This window comes from Falco punctatus, assembly GCF_963210335.1.
Source record: "Falco punctatus genome assembly, chromosome: 4".
NCBI classification, from domain to species: Eukaryota; Metazoa; Chordata; class Aves; order Falconiformes; family Falconidae; genus Falco; species Falco punctatus.
In genome coordinates, this window is record NC_137583.1 from 89,308,119 (window position 1) to 89,334,228 (window position 26,110).

General features: G+C 45.6%; 1 protein-coding gene across 9 annotated transcripts in view; it reads right to left on the reverse strand.

The window, feature by feature from the left end:
* Positions 1-26,110, reverse strand: part of TNS3 (tensin 3) — a 282,694-nt gene that overhangs the window by 198,968 nt on the left and 57,616 nt on the right. Inside the window, exon 1 of one of the 9 annotated variants that reach the window (XM_080382103.1) lies at positions 327-413. The exons of the other annotated variants lie outside the window; for them this stretch is intronic. The gene's annotated coding sequence lies outside the window, so the exon portion shown is untranslated. Of the gene's footprint in view, positions 1-326; positions 414-26,110 lie in introns of those variants that run through there. 9 annotated transcript variants of the gene reach the window in all.

The window sequence follows — 26,110 nt, forward strand, 5'->3', positions numbered from 1 at the left end:
TGCTCCCGACAGCGCCGCCTCAGCCCGCGCCGGCCCTGCGCCTTGCGCGGCGGGAGCGGCGGGGCGCAGAGCCCCTGCCCGGCCGCGGCAGTACGGCAGCGCCCTCCCGGCCCGCCGCCATCCCGGCCCCCCCCGGCCACCGCGGCCGGCCCCCGGCAGGCCAGGCCCCGGGGGGCGGCTCGGGCCCGCCGCCGCGCACAGCGCCCCTCCCCGCCCTGCCGCGGCCCGGAGCGCGGCCCCTCAGCCCCCGTGGCACGGCGGCCCGCCCGCGGCTGGTCTCCCTCCTCCGCCCCGCCGGGAACAAAGCCCCGTGCCGCCAGGCTTACCTTGCTGCCCCGGCTCGGCGGGCAGGGCGGCTTGGCGGGGAGCGGCGGCAGCGATCGCCCTCCCCCAGCGCCGCGCACACTTGGCTTTATTTCCTACGGTCCCTCCCGCCGGGGAGAAACCTCCCGCGCCGCGGCGGAGGCTGCGAGGAGGCGGGGAAGAGGCGAGCGCAGCGCCGCCGGCCCGGGGGCTCGGGGGGGAGGGGGGGTGGTGCGCGGGGCAGCGCCGGGCTCTCCCTGCGGCCGCCATGCCGGGCCCGCTACTTGCCGCGCCGCGGGGCAGGCCCGGCCCCACTCGGCGGGCGGGCGGGGGTCCCCGGCCCGAGGAGAGCTCCGCCGCTCCGCAAGGCTTCGCCCAGCCCGTGCCCGGCGGCGCGGAGCCGCAGCAGCCCTTGTCCTCGGCGGGCCGGCCGGCCATGCTGCAGGGCGACGGGGCCTGCCCCGGGCCCGGGCCCTCCGCGCCGCACCCCCGGTGGCGGGGCGATCCCCCGAGCCCGCGGATCCCCCGTGCACGCGTGTTCGTGCAAGTGCCGTTCCCGACCGCGCTGGCATTCCTGCTGCCGGCACGCCGGGAGGTGCCTCCCTTGGGGTAGCTCAGGAAAGGGCAGCCCCGCACCGGGAGCGCTGAGGGATCCACGAACCGGGCACCGGGAACATGTGGGATCCGCAAAGTGGGCACCGGGAGCACTGCGGGATCCGCGAACCGGGCACCGGGAGCGCTGCTGGAGCCACAAAGCAGGCACCGGCCTCTCCCTGCGGGCTCACCGCTGCTGCCACTCACGGAACGGGGTCACTCGCGTGATACAGAAGCCAGCCAAGGAGCAGGGCAGGAGGGAACCACGGCAGCCCTGTCCTTTTTGCTTTGGGAAGCGTGGGTCTCATCCCAGCTGCAAGAAGTCAGAGTTCGTGTCTGTCCTGTGATGAAGAATTTCATCCCCAAAGTTAGCCTGAAACTTAGATTAAACCTGAGGCTTATCCCTTGCATTAAAAAACAAAAAAAAAAAACAAACCCCAAACATATTCACTGAAGCAAAGCAGCATTTAATTAATAGGATTGAGATTCCTAACCCAGATCACACTATCAGCTGATAGCTGGGGCCTCGCCTGAGAGGTGGATGCATATTGCTAGAGACAAAGGAAAGGATTTGAGCATCCCTCTTCTGACAGAGGCCCCATGTAAATGGGGTGTCCACTGACGTGACCTCTTTGTAGCCTGATGGAGGAAACAAGCTCATGGAAGTGAACCCTAAGCAGGAATAGATACCTTACTCTTATTACTCTTAAAGGCAAGATTTACAGCCAGCCCATTCTAGCACTAGGCATTTCCCCCTGCCTTAGGCAATACAGTGGTTAATATTTGTGAATCCTTTGCACAGAGGAGAAAGGACCCTCAAGAAACAGAGATCTCTAGAGAACCCAGAGCTGGGCTTCAGAGCTCAAACCTAAGGTCTGCTCTTTGCAATTCTTGCTATTACTGGAACAGGCAGGCCGGTGACTATACATATGGAAGGCGATGCCATTCAAATAGAGACATGACTTACTAAGAGACAGCAACATAACAAACACTGAGTGAGCAAAAGACAAACTAGGTCCCAGACATGCTTAATGTCTCACTTGGACAAGACTACATTGTATTGCTAGGAAGACCCCAGCATATTTAGAACCCAGACATAATCAAAATCCTTTATTCATCATCACATCTTAAATCTCTTCTCTCCCTTTGTGCCAGGCAGAGAAGAGGAACATGTGTTACAAACCTTTTAGACATGTACATCTCACTGTTCCCTGAGACAGTTTCTCTTCCTGCTGGATCAATGCCATCCTCATGACCCCGTTGTACAGCTCACATTTAAACAATACCTAACATGTCCCTAAATCAAGCCAAGAGACTCTGGGAAAAGGATCAAGCTCTTAATCAGCAGTGCACAGGGGTACACAATCACCACCTTCAAAGCCTCATGACATTTGGTGTTTTTCTTAAAAGTCCCATCGCGTGGATCACATGATTACCTGAAAATGTCACCCACAAAACAAACAAAAAAAAATTACAATCAGCTTCCAGCTTTCAAGCAAAAGTTTGAAAACTTGAACCCCAGGGGAAGAAGGGCAGAAATTACTGTATTTTTTAAAACTGATCATGTGATTTAGCACTCTGACACGATTTTGAAACGCTTGCACTTTGGCAATACTTTTTATATATGCAGATAACAGCTTGCAGATACACATATTTTTACACATAAACGACACTACCCAACGGAAAGAAGTATTTATTTTTTGCATACCACCTGCAATACAGTGTGAAGACTCAGCGTCAGCAAGTTTGGTGTGTACGGTTACTGCCCCAGTGTCAGCTCGTGTTCTTTACATTTTATAACACATAGCATTGACAAAAATCTCTTCTTATATGTTTACATCCCTAATTCTCATCTCTATATCCTGAATGCCTCCCCTCCTCGCTCTTCCTGGGAATAAGGAAGAATAGGAAGGGAAAGAGAAAATATGCGTCTGTGTTTTAAAGAGCGTTAAATGTAATTGAACCTGCTTAGAGGTAATCAATGACCAAGTTAAACTTTCATCTCACTTATGCACTCACTGAATCAAGGAATCTGCTGTGTGAAGGGAGTTGCTACGGTAACCTGCTAATCAAAATAGTCTTGCTTTCTACTTTAATGACACCACAAACACTTTTAAAAATTCCAAAGAATGGAATAAGAGGAGTAATGGTAGTGACTTACACCTTTTACATGCTGGGGGTCACTTGCCCCTGATTTTGCATGGTACTTTGTTTGTACTGGTTTCTACAGAAGCACCTAAGTTTGAGTAATGTATCAGTCAAATAAAGCTTTTAAATTGGAACAAAGAGGGACATCGCTGAGCTGAAACTCACCATCCACACTTACCAGCAACCAACAACTCTGAGAGTTACACAGAAATCAGGGCAGAGAAAAATGGTTTTCAGTCCTATCTACCTGTTGCTATTCTGCGTAAATAACACAAATCCAAACCAAAACAGTATTCTTTCATGTGCATAAAATACATACAGTGATGATGCGCTATGTTTAGATCCACTCATAAGGCATACAGATGCACGTCAAGTCTTTATTAAGACCTAAGCAGGCCACTTAATACAAATCATAGTCTGACTTCAGCATCAGAGATCACAACATAACAATTTCTTTACAACTACTTAAAACCATGTAACATAAACAGTAGCAAAAGAATTTACAGCATTTCATAAATGTCTCCCCAGCAGCTCTTTATTCTGGCACCAACACTGACCTCTGCATCCCACTCTGCACTCAGGGCTCACCGTTCTTCATGCAACACTTACTTAGCTGCAATACAATTTTACCTTTCCTTGCTAAGGCGTCTTCCCAAGGTAACAAAGATAGGCAGTAAAGTTTTATCTTTCTGCTACAGTATTTAATGGAAAAGTTGTAAAACAAGTACAGTACTTAGGGGTGGGGGGGGGACCTACGAAAAACTCCAGATGATAATATAAGAGAATATTCAATGGATCAGCCCTGATTCTCTTAAATCTGACATAAAGCAAAACAACCAGTTCCCTTAGGAGAAAATAAAATGGTTCAGGGATTATTATGCTAAAACAAAAGTACTCGGAACCTCAGAGTACTGCCAAAATGTGCATTAGTTTCCCACATAAGCAGTTTACCAAGTTTTCTTCCAGGGGCACTTTTCTATGCATCTGCAAGTTAGTCAACTCCCGGAACCTACTGCTCTGTTTTGGAGAAGATTGCTAGGAAGCTATCTTACTCAGATGACAGCTTCATCCTAACAAAAGACAGTGAGAAACAATTTCAAACTTAGCCTGAACTTTAGATCTGAAAATTATTTCCATAGGCAGTCAGTGCAGAAAAAAAAAAAAACCAAACAAAAAAACAAAAAACCAAAAGGCACAAATTAACAGTGCTTACATTTTTATTCATAACAAGGAAAGAGCAGAGTTCTCCAGCAACTAGGTTTTTTTTTTCTTTCCTTTTCAATAAACCAGATCCTTATAGCTGCAGTGCTGTACAAGTAATAATCATCTCATTCATATACTGTTTACAGAACTGCCCCTGCATATGTCAGCCTTGGGCATTAACCACATTTTCATATATTTTCAAGGTACCACACCAGCTGCCCATATTTAACCCTGTGTTCTAGGAATCAACCCACACAACCTATTTTCCATCATTAACTTACTGGTACCGAATATGGTATCATCTATGGTCTAAAAGCTCACTTTAAATCTGCTGACTGATCACAAACGCACTCATGGTCATGTTATGGGTGCCACAATGAAACATCAATCTACATTAACCTTCCAAAACATTTAATTGGTACAAACCCAAAAGAGAAATACAAATCTCTCTAAAACATATGAATAACTTCAGTCCATACCTACAGTGTGGCTGCAGAAAACTCTATCATTCATTTGCTTCTCATTTGGTACTCTGAATGAACAAGAATCTTGCACAATATTTACAACATTTTCTCCTTGTACTAAATTACCACATTTTCCTAATAAATGCATTTTTGCAGCATTATCAGTTTGCAAGGCAGAAGTAAAGGCATGTCTACATCGCCCACTACAGGATAATATAGGCATGCTGAAAATAACCATAAAAAGGAAAGCTAGTACTATGCAGTTTTAAGGTAGGCTTAGTTATATTCAGATACAATTAACACTGTGTAATTCTTCTCATCCAATACTTAATGCCCTGTGATACAACAAAAGATGCCTGGTACTTAACATTATCCAATAAACATTTTGCTATTCTCCTGTTTCCTAGAACTGTTCCTCCTTTTTGTTTTTCTTGAAAGAACAAAAAAAGCATTAAGAAGAAACTTAATGAGAAACTCTGCAACTGGTAAATTAAAAAGTGAAATTGTGAAGACTGCAGAAAAGCCTCTAATGCATTGTATAACTCATGCTTTGTATAACATATACTAGCACTACTATAGTCCAGAAGAAAACCCAGCTCCAGAAGATGCTTTCAACACAAGTCTGGTAGTACTGAATGAGTGAAGTCAGGTGTTACTTGATACAGAGAAAACTGGTAGGAAAGAGAACTAAATGAAAAGTAAAACAGTTGCTGCTTTTTACTCAGAACTCAATCAGTTCCTCTCACATGACTTGAACAGAAGTTCCACACATAGAGATCAGTTGCACAATTCTTAAACTCTTGTAATGGGAGGCAAAATGAATCAAATGTCATGTATTTGACTCAGTGCAACGTGACTGGAAATTTAGTGCAGAGCATACAAAAATTGCTGCAACTGGCTACACAAAGTTCAAGAAACAGAGAACCAAGAGCATGATGTCGTAACATGCCTTATCAAACCTCAGTGCATAGCTTCTTGTGTATTCTAAGCACTGCCTCTTTTTTTTTTTGGTGGCATGGCAGCTTCAAAATTATTACATTCTCCTCCTCCTCCACCACCTCCCTTCTTCACACAGTGAAACAGGAGCCAACTCAGAACAACATGTAGAGGACTTTTACTTTTGAGAGCTCTGAGACAGAATCTGCTGTACATCTTGTGTGCCTCTGAGCAACATTACTATGTATATACATAGTATAAGTATATATAATTATAATAATTATTATACATAAAATAACTATTAGTGGAGATGGGTGGATTTCCTTAAAGCAAACAAGAAAGCCTGTGCATAGCATCCTACCTCCCAGATAAGGTCCAGTTGTATCAGTTACCAATTATCAGTGAAGCCATACAATACCTTGTAGGTAAGTAGCCACAAGTTTAACATGTCTATTTAGACCCTTCACGGACTGCAGGTTAGCCACCACTGTTTTCTAGAATACAGAGCCAGAGAATTGGCTTTTCAGGCATTAATCTGAAAATAAGATTCTTTAGATAAGGGTAGATAAACCCACACTCCTTCAATACTGTAAACAGGAAATTTATTTAACCAAGAGTTTCCTTATAATTATCCCTTCTAGAGCATACTATGCGATGTGTTTGTAATACGTAAAACCAATGGCTGTGCCCCAAGCAGCCTAAATCTTTGTCCAGTGACTCCACTACCGCCTGGCTCCTTTTTACAGCCCTACATAACAACTCCAGCTGAAGGAAGTTTCCTCAGCTTTCATTATAATGTCAGCTGTACAAAAGCATTGAGGAATTGAATGGCTCGTCTATCATTCACTTAGATTATAGGGCTGGTAGTTACTCTCCTCAGGGAATATGATGTCTTCTTTCTAATTCACAATGACATAATTCAAAGAAGAGGTCCCAAGAAGTGGAACCTAACCTGTAAACACACATTATGAAAGGGAGGTGCAAAAAGACCAAATTTTCCATAAAATATCTCCCTGTGAGTTGACAAATGCCTGCCTCCAGGGTCCAGGCACCAAACCCTGTTTCTTACTCCTCTATCGCTTCCCGTCCACACTCCACAGTTTATAAATCAAAGCAGTACTTTCCTCCCTGCTTTGAATCATATGGGGAGAGGAGAAGACATCATTGCAGAGTCTGGCATGGACTTATGTTGTCTGATGACTTCAGGAGAGTTGTAACCCAACTGTAGTCACAATGAATTAGGAAAATATCTCCAATTAGCTATAACAAAACAGAACAGAAGAACAGCATTACTCTGTGAGCAAGAGACACAGATAAGCCTATTGCATCTTCCCAGGACTTCCATTCAATTCCGCAAGTCAAACCAAAACCATGAGAGTTGAATGAGAAGGAGGAAAAGCTTTAGCACAACAGCAATTGTAAAGCACAGGGAATCATATTAGCTACTTGTGCAATACTGAATCACTGCACAGTACCAGCCAAGAAAAAAATTAAAGTAGAAAACAAAAAATTCATTGAAATCTGTTGTAGGGATGGAGAATGTTTTGACAATTTCACATCATCTTTGGTACTCATATTGTCTCATTGTACTCAATGAAGACAAAACCCCACCTTCCTACCATTCAGCATTCCCAGTAGGAGTTTCTGAAAAATTGCTTTCTGCCCACCTGTTAGGTCATGGCACTCTTACACAAGCAGGCACAAAGATGCTGCTTACAGCAAGCGGCAGCCAGCACTGGCATGAGCTGTTGCTAGGGTCTATTCAGGTACCAGGGAAAGCCCTGAATTCCTTGGGCAGAGCTTGGGAACCACTAACTGGTGCTGCCCCACACTTTTAGCTTACTTAGACTGACACAGCTTCCCAGTGCTCTTAGTTTGCACATGGCCTCTTCTGCCACTACAACCTGTCAAACATGAGCCACACACATAGAATGACTCTTCTGCCAGGAGGTCTCCACCACCACCAAGGCTTTGTCAGCAGGGCTCCATCCCCAGCTGACATGGCTGCGTGCGCCAGGCCAACTCTACAATGTCACAACATAGAGTGAGACAAAATTCTGAGACTAACTTCCACTTTATTCATAACCTTCATTTCAATTCCTTTTCTTTGCTGTCTATTTTGTAAGCTTGGAAATTTCACATTTTCCAGCTTTTATCCAGAACCAGGAACTTTCCTCATAATAAAGAAAACTGAGATTAATGTATTATTTACTTACCTCCAGAAAATGGACTTTATAAAAACACCAAACTCTTGCAAGAGTCATGATACAATGAACAGTACAACTAAGCACATCCACTTTCTGAAAGCCACAGGCAGAACAAAATGTTGCCCAGAACCACAGAAAGCTGCTATGGGCAAAGCATATATACTTGTGCCCTATGTCAGCAAATTTCATGCAGAATAGCTGATGTGTATCAAATTTACAGACCACCAATCCTCTTGATCTTGCATTATTCCACAAGCAGCACCAGTGCAATGATCGAGGTACAGTGCTTTTCTCTCTTCAGTACAGAGGACAGAACTAAGCCTAAAATAAGGGACGTTATCGCACACTCAAATTTCTTGTGCAATACAGGAATTTCTCTTTCACAGACAAATGCACAGTGGTAGCCTAACTGCACGACTCTTATTTTTGTGACTGCTCTTTCCAAGGCTTTTCCCCTACTGACACTCTCAGCCCCAGTGCTTAATGTGCTCAGTGGAGGAGAGAGGGTCTAGAAAAGGAAACTTGGTGGGCTTCTAAGGTTCTATTTTAAACATCCCCCATTTTGAGTACAAATCTCAAACAACCTGAAACACACCAAAGGCTGTGTTTTGAGATCACAGTGTTGTGTTCATAACTTCACAGACCATCTGAAGCCAATTATCAGGCCACCATGATGCACCCTAGGAGTAAGTTACAATATGAACAGCAAACATGCCTTAAGGTATGTTAGAGTCAGCACCTTAAGCTTCAAGAGGACTGGATATCACATCTGGATAACTTATCTGAGTGAACATAACTAAGAAAGCATGGTTCTTTGGCTCATCAGAAGAGAGCCTCTCACTACTGGCTCAGCAACAAGGCAGCCATTGACCTTTAACAATTTATTCGTCTTTTTGCCTGGGGATAAATTGTGGGCATGTATTTATACACATACAGAGACACATACTTATAATCCTTGTACCATTTAACCAGATTACACAAAAAAAAATGTTCCCAGAGGGAAACAAGATAAAACCACAACATTTACTGTTTGCAAATGTGGCCACAGAAACCTCAAGTGTGCACACCATGCCACCTTAACTCTTGTGCCCTGAGGAATTTGGCTAACTACTGCTCTGTGATTTATAGGGACAGGAGTGGAGATCTCATGTTCAACATTTGGTAATGATATATCTGAAACTAAACTCAAGTAAAGAAAGGGAAGGCCCTTGTCCAAAGAAAGGCTACTTACTTTTCCTTGGTTTAGATCCCAGGGCCAGGTTTAATCAGCAGTGCAAGTGGAAGTACCCTGCTACCGTTCTGCCCAGGTACTTCCAATAGCAGAGGTTACTGAATAGAGAGACCACCATCAGAGACCACTCAACTCCCTACCATCACAGACTCAGTCCATTCTACCTCATTTGACAGTTTTTGTGAAATTTCAGCATTTTGATGAAATAGCTGAAACACCAAAAATGCTAAATAAGCAGTCTGGGTTTTGAATAATGACCCAAACCAGACACATGTTCAGTTAGAGCTGTGTTAAGGTTACAGCTTATTTTGCATAGATCACACAACAGTACTGATCAGTTAACAGCATTTGCTCACAGCTAATGCCTAGTTGCATGAAAAGGGGGGAGTGGGGGTAAGAGTTTGTCACAATACCAGTGATCTGAGGTAGAATTAAATCCATGTCTTTATTATTATATCCAAAGCATCTTGCCATTTTTCAGTTAGTTATCACCGAATGTGATATACAGTGAAGTAGACTGACTTTACAACTACATTCGACAAATTTTCCTCGTGTAATACTTAACCATGCCCAGGTCTGCTAAGTCCCACCCTGCCAGCCACTGCTTTCGCCATACAAAGAATAAGAGGAACTTCTCTACATACTCATTTTAGCACTAAAATACTGCCCAAAATTTTGGAGATAGGCATTTTGGTCCCTTTTTCAGAACATCCTTTATATCAATACAGAAATCGGGGGACCATGTAAAAAACTACTTTGGAGGGACTGACTAATTAAGGTTTAATAGTGCTATGGTTTGACATAAGGTCACCCAACAGGAACTCTTTCATTTCTAGTGGAACTCCCTATTATACTTTTTGTCCTTTCCACCAGAAATACTTCTTGGGATCAATACTGATCTTTGTTTCTTCTGCATTTTACTATGTCTCCTTTCTATATGGAACCTTTTTATTATCTTCAGCTTTAATCACCACATACGTAGCTGCTATTAGAGATGATGTATATGGCGCCTGCTTTACTTTTGGTGGTGACCAGCTTTTTGTCATTTAGGAACGTGCCCATCCTTTAGCCAAACAGCACAGTTCACCCTAACTGGGATCCACTCCTGGCTTCCTCCTGCCCTGCAAGGCCAGTAACCCTCAGAACCTGGGGTGCCTTTCTGCTGCTAGAGTATTTGCACATAAACTCTGGGTAGCACATAAAGCAGGATTACATTAGTTTCTGTCTATTTATTTTGGGTTTACATCTACCATTTTACTTAGCTCAGGCCCTTATATTTCCATAAATGCATCTGCATAGTCATTTTTAACCAACCCCCTTTGCTAAGTTTGTAATTTTCTTCTCTTAATACCATTTTTAGCACTATCTCCAGATTATCAGATTTCATATTTAATTCAGATCTATTTAAATTCATATTTAATGTATATCAATTGTGATTTTTATCAATAAGGCTAACTCCTGTTTAGTCTGGGGTGTTTTGTAGATAAATCATAGTTTACAAAACCTTTTTGTCACTGTTTAGAGGAAAGAATCTAGCAAAAGTAACAAACTAACAGATTAGAAACTTCCCTGAACACAAATATCTTTCCTCAGTTCCAGTCTTTACAATGGTTTAAATAATTTGCACACATTTTGATGACATTTTGGTTCTGAAATAATTATGCCACCTCTTTTTGGACTTCAGCATCCACAGTGCTGTGGGCAGACAGCTATGACACTGCCAGCAGGGTCAGGGTGTCCCAGAGTTGGTGACACCTTCCACAGCTCCATAGGCATCGATTAAATGTATGCGACTTGTGGATAGTTAAGACACACTACTGCATACCTTAAACAACCTACTTCCACTCAGCTCATGATCACATACACCATGCTCCCTTTCATTTCAATCCCCAGGGAAAGACAGTGCCTAGGGCTTCACTGTGCTACAGGACAACAAAATTGCTGTGAATAAAGACTGAGAGGAAGGAAAAGAATATAAAATTACACACACAGATAAAACATCCATCACTTTTCTTATTCTATTTACACGAATATCCTTCTCATCAAGAAAACCTGAAGCTATAAATAACAAAATAAAGAAAGGAGTACCAACCTGTAATAAAAAAAAAGCATGTCCTTGCAGCATGGATGTAGCTGCTGACATCTGGAATGATCTGGAATGCGCAGTGAGCCTGAGTGGCTGGCTGTGTCTCCAGGGGTTACATGGGACACCACTGGCAATATACCAGTGACTGCTATACAAAGGACACAACCAACAGTGTGTCGTGTCAAAGCATTCACTTGCTTAGTATGGTGGAAATGCACATAATTATGGCTGATGCCTGAGAAAAGAACCTCCTTAAACAGATTTATCACAATGACTCTGGCCCTTCTCTTCCAATAAGGTCATTCAGATGTTTAACCAAATCATCCTGATTTCTGAGGCTATACCGAGTATTTTGATGTGAGAGTTTTCAGTCTCTATCTCAAGCTTGCCAGGCCACAGCTTTCTTCTCCCTGAGGGATACATGGGTCAAACGCCACCTGCCTCAACAAGTGAATCTTTTATAACCAGCTAGAACTGTTAAAATCAGAGTAAAATTACTTGCAGTTTTATAATGAGATAAAGATTCACATAGCACTTTTGCCTGTAACCTGGATATCCTTTATTAAAAAATGTTTAACAGCAATAAAGGTTTAATTATTGTGGAAGAGGGTGTAAATGTGTTGAATTTATATATATACCTTTTAGAAAGCACCTCTCAGTGGCATCAGAACTGCCTGTTATTATTAAACATGCCTATTACAGAGCATCCTCATGCAGTGAAGATTGCCGTATTTTCCTGACGTGGCCATGGCTGGAGCTGTTCATCTGTTCCCAGAAGCCTTCCAGCTTACTATAAAACACGAGTTTGTTTAATGCTTGTGACAAGCTGAAGGTTCACAGCAAGCTGTAGTGTGAGAGGCAGAAGATCCTAAACACTTTAACTGCAAGAAAACAGGCCACAGTGGTCTTGCACAATGCATTTGTCTTTTTCTTTTCTTTTTAGCCTCATTTCATAACTATTACTTGTGAGTACAAAAATCACCTTGCTTCAGAACTCTGTTTTAGTGTCTTCTCTAGTTTTTAAGCCCAGAAACTTCAATCCTGAGTAGTTCCTTGAAGTTCCCTAAAACTAGCAGTTTGCTGGAGGATGCAAACTGTACTGATGCTTCCACCAAAAGAACACCATCATGAAAGCACATCCTTGCTCACAGAAGGGTACACTCAGTAGACTAACCTCAAGATACTTAAGCACAGGAAAACCGATTTAATTAACTTTGCTGCTTATAGACTCAAGAACAGCTTGGGTTGGAAGGGACCTTAAAGACCATCTAGTTCCAACCCTCTCCCTTCCCCTAGACCAGGTTGCTGAAAGCCCCGTCCAGCCTGGCCTTGGGCACTGCCAGGGATGGAGCATCCACAGCTGCTCTGGGCAGCCTGTGCCCGCGCCTCGCCGCCCTCACAGGGAAGTAAATTCTTCCTAGTGTCTAATTTAAATCTCCCTTCTTTCAATATAAAGCCATTTCCCCTTGTCCTATTGATATGTGCCCTTGTAAAAAGTCCCTCTCCAGCTTTCTTGTTGGCCCCTTTAGGTATTGGAAGGTGCTATATGGTTTCCCTGCAGCCTTCTCTTCTCCAGACTGAACAACCCCAGCTCTCTCAGCCCGTCTCCATAGGAGCATCCTCTGAGCATCCTTGTGGCCTCCTGTGCACTCACTCCAACAGGTCCATGTTTTTCTTACGTTGGGGGCCCCAGAGCTGGACACAGTGCTGCAGGTGGGGGTCTCATGACAGCAGAGCAGTGGGGGAGAATCCCCTCCCTCAACCTGCTGGCCACACTTGCTTTGATGCAGCTCAGGATTCAGTTGGATTTCTGGGCTGCAAGCGCACACTGCTGGGCGATGCTGAGCTTCTCATCCACCACTACCCCCGTCTTTCTCCTCAACACTGCTCTCAGTCCATTCTCCGCCCAGCCTGTGTTTGTGCTTGGGATCACCCTGACCCATGTGCAGGACCTTGCACTTGGCCTTGCTGAACTTCATGAGGTTTACACAGCCCCACCTGCCAAGCCTGTCAAGGTCCCTCCGGATGGCATCCCTTCCCTCCAGTAAGGCAACCGCACCACACAGCCTGGTGGTATTGGCATACGTACTGATGGTGCACTCAATCCCAGTGTCCACACCACCAACAAAGACAATAAACAGTGCTGGTCCCAATACCAACCTCTGAGGAACACCACTCGACACTGATGTCCACTTCAAGCCAATGACCATAACTCTCTCATTGCAACCATCTGCCAATTCCTTATCCAGAGAGCAGTGCCTCCATCCAATCCATATCTCTCCAATTTAGAGATGAGGCTGTCATGCAGGACAGTGTCAAACGCTTGCACAAATCCAGGCAGGTGATGTCAGTTCCACCAATGCTGTAACCCTGTCATAGAAGTCCACCAAATTTGTCAGGCATGATTTTTCCTTAGTGAAGTCATGCTGGCTGTCACCAATCACCTCCTTATTTTCCACATGCCTTAACATAGTTTCCATGAGGATCTGCTCCATGATGTTGCCAGGCACCAAGGTGAGGTCTTCCCTTTTTAAAAACTGAGGTTATGTTTACCCTTTTCCAGTCAGTGGGAATTTCACCAGACTGCCACAACTTCTCAAACATGATGGACAGTGGCTTAGCAACTTCATCCGTGAGTTTCCTCAGGACCCACGATGCCATAAGGTCCCATGGACTTGTGCACCTTTGGGTTCCTTAGATGTTCTTCAACCTGATCTTCTCCAACAGTGTCAGTTCTTCATTCTCCCAGTCCCTGCCTTTGCCTTCTGTGATGGGCATGTGGCTGGAGCACTTGCTGGTAAACACTAAAGCAAAGAAGTTGTTGAGTACCTCAGCCTTCCCCTATCCCAAGTAACGAGCTCTCCCGTTTTCTTCTGGAGAGGGCCCATGTCTTCCCTAGTCTTCGTTTTATCATCAACTTACCTACAGAAGCTTTTCTTGTTGCCTTTGATGTCCCTGGTCAGATTCTATCAGGGCTTTAGCTTTTCTCACTTGATCCCTGGCTTCTCAGACAATTTCTCTGTTCTCCCAGGCTCCTGTCCTTGCTTCCACCCTCTGTAGGCTTCTTTTTCGTGTTTGAGTTCAGGAGCTACTTGTTCATCCATGCAGCCTCCTGGCATTTTTGCCTGACTTCCTCTTTGTTGGGATGTATCGCTCCTGAACTTGGAGCGGGTGATGCTTGAATATTAACAGGCTTTCTTGGGGCCCTCTTCCCCTCCATGGGCTTTATCTCATGGTATTCTACCAAGCAGATCCCAGAAGAAGCTGAAGCCTGCTCTCGTGAAGTCCAGGGCAGTGAGCCTGCTGTGCGCCCTCCTCGCTGCCCTAAGGATCTTGAACTCCACCATTTCATGATTACTGCAGCCAAGGCTGACCTGGAGTTTCACATTCCTCACCAGCCCCTCCTTGTTGGTAAGAACATGGTCCAGCACAGCATCTCTTCTCTTTGGCTCCTCTGTCACTTGGAGAAGGAAGTCATCATCAATGGATTCCAGGAACCTCCTGGATTGCCTATGCCCTGCTGCGTTGTCCTTCCAACAGATACCAGCGTAGTTGAAATTCCCCATGATGACAAGGGCTTATGAACATCTACCTGTCTATAGAGGGCATCATCCACTTGGTCTTCCTGATCAGGTGGCTGTAGGAGACCCCCACTACAACGTCACCTGCCCCTGCCTTCCCTTTAATCCTGACCCATCAGCTCTCAGGCAGCTTCTCATCCATCACCAGGCAGAGATCCATGCATCCAGCTGGTTAACTGACATAGAGGGCAACGCCCCCTCCTCATCTCCCCTGCCTGTATCCTTCCATCCCAACACTCCAGTCATAGGAGTCATCCCACCACATCTCCATGATGCCAATAACCTTGCTGGACAGCTCTAACTTCTCTTATTTATTCCCCGTGCTAGGTGCATTTCCATAGAGGCATTTAAGGTGGGCCCCGATGAAGCCAACTTACTGGCTGGAGTGACTAGATTTGTGCTGCTCTTCAGGTTCTCTCCTGCTGCCCTGCCATTCCTCTCCAGGCTCTGGGCATCGCTTGCTGGCACCGGCATCAGACTAGTAGGAGTGGGATAGCCTGAGGTTCCCTTTCCCTGCAACTTAAGTTAAAGGCCCTCTGCACTAGCTTGGCAAGCCTGTGACCGAAGATGCTCTCCCCCTTCTCTGACAGATAGCCCCACCAGCCCCCAGTAGACCAGGTTTCTCAAAGCAAGTCCCATGGTCTAAGTAGCTGGACCCTTGGTTGTGGCACCAGTCCTGTAACCATATGTTGATTCACCAGACTCAACAGATCCTTCCCTTTGACCGGGAGGATTGATGAAAAAAATACCTTCACCAGAGAGTCCCTTACCAGGGCTCTGTAATCCTTCTCGATACTCCTCAGACTGCTCCTGGCTGTGTCACTGGTGCCAGTGTGAAACAACAGCAGTGGATAACAGCCAGTGGGCTGTACAAGGCTTGGCAGTCTCTTGGTGACGTCCCCGATACAAGCCCCCAGCAAGCAGCACACCGCTCTAGAGAGCACATCACATCAGCAAGTGGGTGCCTCTACCTCTCAGAAGAGAGTCACCTACTACTATCACCCATTGTCTTAGTTATGCTGGTTGTTACACCAGGAGCAGGTCAGGCTGCCCTGCTCAGGGTCTCTCCTGGTGTGATGGTGTCTCCTCTTCAGTCTGCAGAGCAGTGAAGCAGTTTCTGCAAGGGCATCTCCAGCGCTGGGGGGGAAGTCTCTTCCTCCTGCAGGTCCTTGCTGTTCCAAGCTTCCCTTCTTCTGCATTATTGCCCCCCCCCCCCCCTTCTGTGTGTGCCTTTGGGGGAGATTTTGGCTTTTGGGCCATAGACTGTGGGTCCACCACAAACTGTGCTTGGAACCAGCTACCAAACTCCTTCTCACCTCCCTGACGCTACACAGCCTTTTCCCCAGCTCCTGCAGCTCCACCACCCACTGCCGGAGGGCCTCTGCCTGCACAGCTTCTGCAGGCAGGTCCACTGCCTGTCCCTGCCCCAGGAGAGGGGTCCAGACACATCCTGCGGCTGGAGACCTGCACTGCAGCCTCTCCCTTCAACAGCTGCATCCAGGAGCATCGGCCACCGCCAGGGTGGGTGGTGCAGCCCCCCAGCCAGAGACACAGCCTGGGATCTCACGTGAGCACGCACGATTCTGCTTTGAGGGTCAGGTAGGATGATGTTGCAATTTCAAATGTCCAAATCAGTTTTCCTTACATGGGGCACCAATTGTCACAGCTCAAGTGAGTGACAAAAGGCTTTAACATTGGCCAGATTTTACTGTCTATACTATTTCTCCATTCTTCCAAGGCCAGACCACACTGCTCCTTGTCTCCGCTACATCCAGGCTCTTCCTTATCCAGGCTCTTCCTTCTCCAGGCCCCTCCTCCATCCAGCCCCCTCTCCTACACTCCTCAGGGCTATTTAGCCACTTTGCAGGAACGAGCTACAGCTGCACATCATCCATGTCAATCAACCCACTGCCTTCACTCCTCTACAGTATATTATCAATGTCCATCAACCTGCTGCCTTCACTTCCCTACAGTATGAGGGCCCCTGACCTGTGCAGATGGTCACAGAGCACTGCCCACCCGCTGGGTTATGTGGACTTCAAGTCTCTCCACTGGGCCAGTGGAATGGCCCTCCAGTGCCATGCCCTACTTACCCGTCCTGGCCGCTGGTGCTCCCCAGGGCTGCCCTTTGTGGGAGCAGCGGGGTGGCTGCCGTTACCCCCAGCCCTGCCCACACCTCGTCAGCTGCTCTTGCAGCTGTTCTCCTATGAGCTGCCGGCTGCTGGCGGGTCTCCACACTCCCCTGGGGTCTTCCCAGCTTAGGAAACCCATGGAACTCTCTGGCACCGAAGCTGGTCGCCTTGGCGAGTAATTTAAAGAAATGTTTGTTTTAAATGCACTTGCTAGTTCTCTCTCCCTTTCCCAGACCAAAGGGCGTTCATTTCATTGCCTCTTCACAACCCAAACTGCAGCAAAGAAACACAAGCTTCAGCATCTACAGCACAAAAGAGAAAAGCAGCATTTGCCAGAGCTGAATTCAAACTTAACATTGTCCTTGGGTGATAAGAGGGACACGCATCAACAGAACAGTTCTGCCTTTCACAAACCTGCCAAAAGCTTGGCCTCTGCCTGCCCCCTCCCTCCCGCCAGCTGGCAGGTACCACGGCAAGGCCTCACCAGTCACCCCATCCCTGGCCACAAAGGGGTCCCCTTCGCTCCCCCTCCCTCCTGAGGCAGGACAGCAAACTGGGGCAGCAAAGTCCAACGATTGAACTCTGTGCTATTGAAAACTCTCCCGTTCTCTTTTTCTTCTTCAGTGTTCTAAGCAGAAGTTAGCATTAAACAGCATGAAGGGAATCTTCACCGCCTATGTTTGTGTGTTGAGTTGACCAAGACCCGCATCACGTTACAACCACACCTGAGGGAGGAGAAGCTTTTCTGTCTCTCATTCATCTCCTCCAGATTACAAAAATGCCATTTGAGACAAAATTCTCTGTCAGTGATGAACATGCCACCTAACATTTTGCGGCTCCTTCTCTAGTGCAAGGAGAATGGAGGACCAGACTCCCAGGAAGCTACAAAATGAACAATGGCAGAGACGTACAGAAACCAGCTGATGGAGAGCAGTGGATGGAGACTAATTTGCCTGGGGTCAAGCAATGGCTGTAGCAGCCCAAGGGAGAGGAGGGAAGGGGCCCTGGCATTAATGGCAGTGTGTCAGGACTCCTTCAGGCTGCAGAACAGAGGCTTGGAAAATATCACATTTACTGTGTAACAGTCAGCTTGGCAGCTGACACAACTTAGAAGGTAGCTTGCTTGCAAGTTAAAAGTCAGCAGGAAAGCAAGCTGGAAGGACGAATAAAGTTGGCATGCAACACCGAGTATCGCTGTGCTCACCAGCCACCCTGAGGCACCTCACTGCCACCCCGCAGTGCCGCCTGGATCACCTGTATGGCTCCCGGAGTGCCAGGGATGGAGCCAGGCTCATTGGCAGGCTGCACCTGAGCCCAGCAGCCAGCCTGCAGAGCTGTGTGAGGAAGGAGCACCTGGTATAGCAAAAGCAGGGTCTCTTAAGGAGTCGCAGTTACCAGAGATGTTCCTCTTTCCAGAAGCATTTATACAATTCCTGTTCAGGTTTTGGTCTGATAGATCCCAGGCTTTCTCTTTTAGGCACTTCAGTTTTCAGCAGAGAAACCATCAAGTTAAATAAATACACACTTTTCAGGTTACTAATTTATTTATGCCAGCTACAGCTCACCGAGATGCTGCCTATAGGCCTAAGGAAAAGCTGCCCGCAGTGTTTCTTGGTGGTTGAGTTTGGGGCTTAGTTTTGCTTACTTTTGGGTTCTTTGCATGGGCATCCTTAATACTGCCATTTCCCGATTTACATAACCATTACCTTAAATACAGGGGGGTTGTATAGGATTGTGTTATGGCTTTATTCTTTCATTTTACAACAAATTAAAAAAAAAGTAAATAAAATAAATAAATGGTTAAATAAATAATCAAATAAATAAATTCAATCAATCAAACAAGCAAATAAATAAATAAAATCGACTAACAAACCAAATCAGATAAATAAATAAATAAATACACAAGCACCCTAAAAATACAGCTAAAAAAGTATGTAAAAGGATATACAGGGAAACAAGAGGCAGTGATGTTTAATTAGGGAAAGGGAAAAGGATGAACTAATAGAAAAAACAGGCCAAGTTCAGAAGCTGTTCATGGTAACCTCTATGAAACCATGTGAAAATATAAATACTAGAATACAACTAAAAAGAGAGCGGGCTTAATTAGTCCTAGAATGAGAAGGAGGAAACAGCTCTTTGATCTAAAAAAAGCCAAAAATACAAAACCCCCCCAAAACAGTAATAACAAAAAAACCCAAAACAAAACAAACCCCAAAAATCAAAAACAAACCAAAAACAAAACAAAAAAACCCAAGCACACCCCCGCTCCCCGCCGGCTCCTGAGCGCCCCCCCGCGGCCGCCGCCCCCCGGCCGCCAGTGCGGCCAACAGCTGGTAATTAACGGCAACCCATTGCTGACCGATTTGTGCCCCCGCCCGGCTGAGATGCTCAGGCAGCGGCGTGATGCCGCCCGAGCAGCAAAGCCCCGCGTCACGCTTCGGCGGGGGTGCTGCCCGGGGGGTGCTAGCCAGAGGGATGCCGGCCCGGGGGGTGTCGGCCCGGGGGGTGCCGGCCCGGGGGCTGCTGCCCGGCGGGTGCCGGCCGGGGGGTTGCCGGCCGCGAGGCTGGGCGCACCGGGCCCACGGGCTGTGGCGGCAGCGCGCAGCCAGGCGTGTCCCGCTGTCCCGAGTGCGCAGCCCCCGCAGGGCACGCGCAGCCCCCGCAGGGCCCGGCCCCTGGGCAGCCCGTTCCCGTTGCTGCACAGAGGAGCGCCAATGTCTAATCCCGGGGCCGCACACGCCAGTGTCGCTCTTCCCTATGTAACCCCCTGCCTGCCTGCTCCACCCTTTCATTTCCCACACGCGGGCTCTATACCCTTCTGCTTTTGGTGTCCGAACGTTTCACACGCCCGCAGTAACCACACCGCTGGCACAGCCAAGGCCAACATCACCACATCCTCCTGGCTTCCCAGTACGAAGGTACCCAGCGGCAATCGAACCTGACCCCTGCGGTGGCTCACAGCGCCCAGGACCACCTGCAGCACTGCAGCAAAATTACTTAGATGTTTCCTAGCACGTCCCTACTGAGAGGCTCAAGACTTTTTCAGCGAAGCAGAAGAAAAGTTCCTAATACTTTACTTTGAAACAGCAGGGACTGAGAAACACCTGCCCTTACAGACACACATGTAAATGTGGCAGAAGTGTGTGTGCGCGTGTGTGAGAAATTCTTAATTTCTCCCCTCAAAAAACAATTAGCAATGTTTTTTCCATAAGCATCCCAGCTTTATGCAACTGAGTTCAAAGCAATGCTTTCCTCTTCTCAACTGAAGACAAACCCGTCGCTTTCAGTGCTGCTAGGTAAGTAATTAGCAGTCAGGTGACAAAGAAACATACAAAGATCCTTTAATTCACATTGAGTAACAGTAACTAAGGCTTATAGTCTCAGTCATGGGAATTGAAGTTTTGGGAGATCATAATCGCAGGTGTGGAGACCAGGGAGACTGGGATAGCTTATTAGCAATTAATTTTCTTAGGTAATCACAATCTTCTTTTTCTCTCTCTCTCTTTTTTTTTTTTTTCTTTTTTTTTTGTAATCTCCATTCTAAGGTGCTATGCTCAGAGACCCTTCCTACAGTTACATTTTACACCCTCACAACTTGGCAAGACCTCTAAAAAGCTATTAGACTTGGCTCTTTAATGGTCTAAAAAGCACACACAAACAAATGACTGTTGTATTCTTTACACACAGGTGAAAAGAAAGCATAAATGTCAAGCCAGGTTACTTTGACCTAAACAATTTTTCCTTCTCTCTTGTAAGGGTGCTCACCTACAGCTCCATCCTGATCCCACAAGGACACCAAGATCTAAGCAAGCCACATCTTTTACAGTTTTTAAAACACAAATATCCAACTCTAATATAGTAAATAGAAATCATTTTACCAGATGTCAGCCTTTAAGTTAAACTGTCTGAGCTCCCTCTGTAGTCAGCAAACAGCAGTAGCCAAGCTTAACATAGGTTGAATAAATCATCTTCTGGGATACCGAAGCAGGAAGCCTAGGTTCTTAATAGCCTAGATACATAACTTTTAGATAAATATTAACATAAGCCAATACATACATATTACAGAAATTCATGCAGCTTGTGGTAAGTTATCTCTTCTTGGGTTTTCATCCTTTGCTCCCTCTCCCTGTCTCTTGCCCACCCCATCTCTAATTTCCTCAGCTAGTTTTGTTTCACTTCTCATCCACTTTTCTTTGCAGCTCTTGCTTTCGTACCCAGTTCTGGTCCTTCCTGCTCAGGATCTCCTTTGCTCTCTCCCTTCCTTTCTAATCTACACATTCACTCCTGCCTCCTGCTTCAGAGTCATCCCTACTCTACCCTCTCTCTTTATTCCTCTCTCCCAGTTGCCAAAGCTTTAAGGTCAAGAAAGTGATCAAGTAGCAACTTTGTTACACAGATGGGGTAGGAAGAAAGCAGAGTGGGGACAGAAGTATCTGTTAAATATCAGTTTCTCCTCCTGTCGAGAGCCAAAAAGAGACTCAGGACTGAGCCTGCCTGCACAGCTACCAATCAGTAATTTAATCAGTAAAATCCTTTGCTTGACATAACACTGATCCTTCACCAAATCTAATATAGGTGCAATTAGAGAAGGCATGTGGCTTTGGATGTGTTCTGTTTGTTCTCTAACTCTTGATGCCAAAAGACCCTGAGTAAACATAAAATGTCTGCTTCACTGGCATCTGCATAAACCTTGTTTATGTAAGTCTGGCATGGCTGGGTGGACCAACAATCAAAATTGTGCATTTCAGGAGGGCACCAGATATCAGCTTGCAGGCAGATCAGGAAGTCAGGAATAAGATACTCTTCCTGTAGTAACCCAGAGACTACAGTTAACAACAGCTGAAAAGGAAGGAAATGATTAAATATTTTTTTCATTAAAAAATCCAAGTCTGCTGTAGTAAGCAGGATGTAATTTTAAAGTAAAAAAAAAAAAAGTTATAATAAAAATTAATTAGAAATGGAACAGAATTTGTTTATTCCTTCTGATTTATGAATGTATTGTACTTCAGGGTCTTTTTTTTTGTTTTGTCTTCCCCCACAATACAAATTAAACTCTTAAAACAGGAACAGCCAACCTTCCGGTAAATGGTTACAGTTTCAGTGAAACTTTACTCAGGATCTCCAGAATCAGTTTCAGAGGGATCTCATCTAACTTCCCATAGCAACTCATTTGTACATGACCACAAGCAATCCCATAGCAAACAGCATGTGCATTGCTGGGGGGGAAGAGAAAGCCTGAACAGGAGGAAGAAGGTGGCAATGGGACTAATTTTCCTTTGTTTTTCTCTGACAAAACTGTCATGGCCAAGCATTAGATCTAATTAAAGCATACAAGAAGACTTCAGTATAGGTTTCCATGGATTTCCCTTCACCTACCAGTGCCACGGGGTTTGGTTAGGGCAGATCACGCTGTATGCAAATGCTGGGGAACTAACACAGCCTTGAGTGGCCCTATACTGCCGTAACTCTGATGTTCCCTTTTCTTTTGGTAATTAGCCTTAATTATGATAGATTAAGCACGAGCTGAAGCATTAGAAAACATACTGTGGAACTCTTCTCAGGATTCATTTGCCTTCACCCACTTGCCCAGAAGCCAGTCTTTCTCAGGCTTCACTTGCTCTGTTTTTACCTGGCGCTTTCCAGTACTAGACGGGGGGATGTTGAAGGGGCTCACAACTCCCCAGCCCCCCATGCTACATCCATCTGGAATTTGAGGGGGGAAGGGGAGCAAACAAACAAAAAATATGATTTCTGTGTCACGTAGTGAGAGGCCACAGCATATATAAGAGTGTCCTAGGTGCACATATGCATGGTAGTTCCAAACAGCCCCACACGGACCCATCTGGTGGCGGCACTTCCCACTCTGCCCTGGTGCTGGACCAGTGCTGGCTGGACTGGCTGGCTGACGCTGCCACCGCCCGCCACCCCAGTTCCATAAGGAAAGCACAGCGTTCCCAACCCACACCTCCCACCCAGCACTGGGAAGTTTTCACCGCCCTAGAGCATGCTGCAGATGGGTACCACAGGTATTCAGCCATACCCCTCAGATCAGCAGCAGCAGCAGCTATCGGAAGGGCAAGGAGCAATTATGGAAAGGCCTTTTCTAAGGAAAGGTCTGGGGCTGATGTTCTCGCTCTAGCAACCCAAGCAGATATTTGGGGCAGTCAGGATTTCCCTCCCTTGATCTTCATACTTATCTTCTAGACAGTTTTGACAGAGGCTAAAAACATAGAATAATTCCCATCTCCTTGAAAATTATTTTTGCACCTTTATAAACGCCTCTCCTTTCAGATGGTCATAACACTAGAAGAACGCATGCAACGTGCTGAGGCAGAAAAAGCCAGGGGGCAAAAGCCAGAGCACTTCTTTGCTGATGCCAATTTTTCAGCTCCCAAGGACAGTGCTTCAAGAACACACAATCCATGCACTCAACACCACCAAACTGCTGTCCCAGATTTTTTAAATCTGTCAGAAAGCAAGACGTGATGTTCCCTTTTGCACTTTTTGCAACTGACAGCACCGTATAATTTCAAAAGCCCTGAACTCTCTTCCCGGTCAGCACCACAGCAAAAGCCCGTGAGCCTCACACCATCTATACAGAATGAAAACATGTCCCTGCAAACTTACTTCTGGGTGCACTCTGCCAACTATGTTTGCAACCTATCATTTCTGCTGCGTCCTGAGAGTTGCATGTATCTGATGCTGTAATTACCAACCCTCTCCTCTTCCTGCCCTTTCCATCGGCTGTCTCAGATGCCACCCATTCGGCTCAGAGGCAGCCTCTCTCCACAGCAAGGTTTCCGTTTTTCCCACACTCTGTACAGTTTTTAACTGTGAGAACTGGGCTTGCAAGTATTCCACAGCTCACGATGTTTTGTCCCAGCTAAGTATTTTCATATGTGATTCAAAAGAAAATCAAAACCGGTTATAATCCCATATGTCGATTTGTACCTTGCCCTAAAGTCATTTGCTTCTCTTGTGTAGGTTTTTGCATGACATCTTTCCAGTCAGTAGAAAGAGGTCAATCAGTGGAAGTCAGAGTAAGTGCATCTCAAAATATACATAATCCAGCGGCCCATGAAACTATACTATAGTTGATACTTCGAGCTGTTCTTCCAGTCACCATAACATCATGGCCAGGATGCACAGTGACACCGGGTACGGTATTTTTCCTCAATCCCCAGTCTCTGTGTGCCTTGGAGGAACGTACGGCATGACTTCAGCCAAAGCAAGCTCCCTCTTAGGCAAAAAGGTCCTGTAAGAACTTCCAACCCACATAAGCAAAGACTGTACCCCAAAGTCATTCCACTAGTGATTTAGACACCACCAGATCTATTTGGTTTAGCCATCCTAAAGCGACATGCTGCAAAAATGACAAAGAGAGCACTCAGTGAGCCCAGCCCTCTCCAGCGGCAAGGCAGCTTTTTAGAAGGACTTTTTGGGAACATGGTTTTGGATATTGGCACCCCAGCTCCTTAAGCTAAATACCTGAGGTTTGACAGTTAGTCGACAAGTCTCTCCAAAAGAGTAGGCTAGAAGATGAGCAAGGTGGGCAGATGAAGTATTAACTGATGCTGCAAGCATCATTTTAATCTGCAGGTCACACAGATAAAGAAAGTTCTTCTCACCTGGTGGGACCAGGAGACGGATAGATGGGTTTCGAAATTATTATCGTTATTATCAACAACAACCGCAGCAAGAACAGCGACAACTCACCATGTAAAAGGTACTTGGATTTCTAGTTCATTGCATCCCCAGCACCAACACATAGCGTCTACAGGTTCTCCTGTCACTTCATTTAAGTGTAAGATATAAAATCCAACATCCTGATGCTGGATGTTGATGCTGAGGTTTCAGATCTATAAGTCAGTATAGACATTATACACCACACTATTTGGGATATACTCTAGAAAACAAATAGCTAAGCTAAATCTAGGACACATGTAAGTAAGAATATAAGCTCAATGCAAAGATCTCCCTTCACCACTGAGTGACACCTCCGTTTTTTGTCACTACCAAAAACTACAATCTCTACTACTCTTGCATTAGTCCATCAGCCTCTGCCTTTTTTTCATGCAAAGGACTGAGACAGCACAGAAAAAGGACACAATATGAGGCTAAACCAGGTCCCTATAAGGACTCTGTTATTCTGCAGTTGTTCTTGTCTACACTGAATCTCTGAACCATCTCAACATTTTCATTTATTTAGTTTCCAGAAAAGAAAAGAAAGAAAAACAACTCAGGGAAAAAACTAATAACCCATCTTATTAACAAAGTAGTTAACACTTTACTGGCCCTCCTTTCCTAAGTAATTTGATTTTTCCTCAATCCATTAAGAACTTATCTTCAATGGCAGCATGATGAAGTAAATAATCACTATGTATCTTGCTGAACACCCTGAACATTTCTGCAGCTCCTGCACTCTGTTAGATCAGTATTTAGTCTACAAGAAAGAGAATACATGAAAAATAGCTTACACAGAGCAGGCAAAAGTCATGTGGAGGGCAAAAAAGCACAGCTTTTAAGAACTGTTAGAATTATTTATATATTAAATATTTTTTCAGCATGACCTTTTGTGTTTTCCTTTTACAATGCAGCTTACAGCAAAATTATCCCACTTCAAATAAGAAAATAGTATTAATATTTGGATAAGTGAGATTTAACTATAAATTCCTCTGCATTCCAGAATCCAATTACCCCCTCAGCTAAAACGACAGCACAAGGGGTGGAGCGGGGGTGGGAAACCCCCTTTGTAATAACATTTCTAAATTTTACCTTATATAATGAGAGCAGTCAGATTTCTTAGCATCTAGGAGAATACGATCCACAGTTCAATGTACAGCTTGCAAGTTTGGTTTTTTTTAAATCTGCAAGTATTTTCAGAAGAATGCTTTCAATGCACTCTGATTTTCATAGAGTTTAAGGTCACAATATGAAAGTGATTAGAAGTGTAAGTCTTCCAGTGACACCAGTAATATTTTTCAGCTTTCCATTTTTAGGATTTCTTGGCAAGGCTTCCTCTCCCATCCTGGCTTCCAGTTTCTGTATAATGGCCCAAACTGCCAACAGGATTTTAGAGGACAAATGCCTTGTGGCAGGTTTTTTCTGACTTATTACAGGAAGAGCAAAATGTGGTTCTCCCCCCCGCCGTTAGCCAAAAACAGAGGTTCAAAGAATTTTCAAGAATCCAGCAGCCAGCAGCCCATTCATCTGTGTCAAATCCCT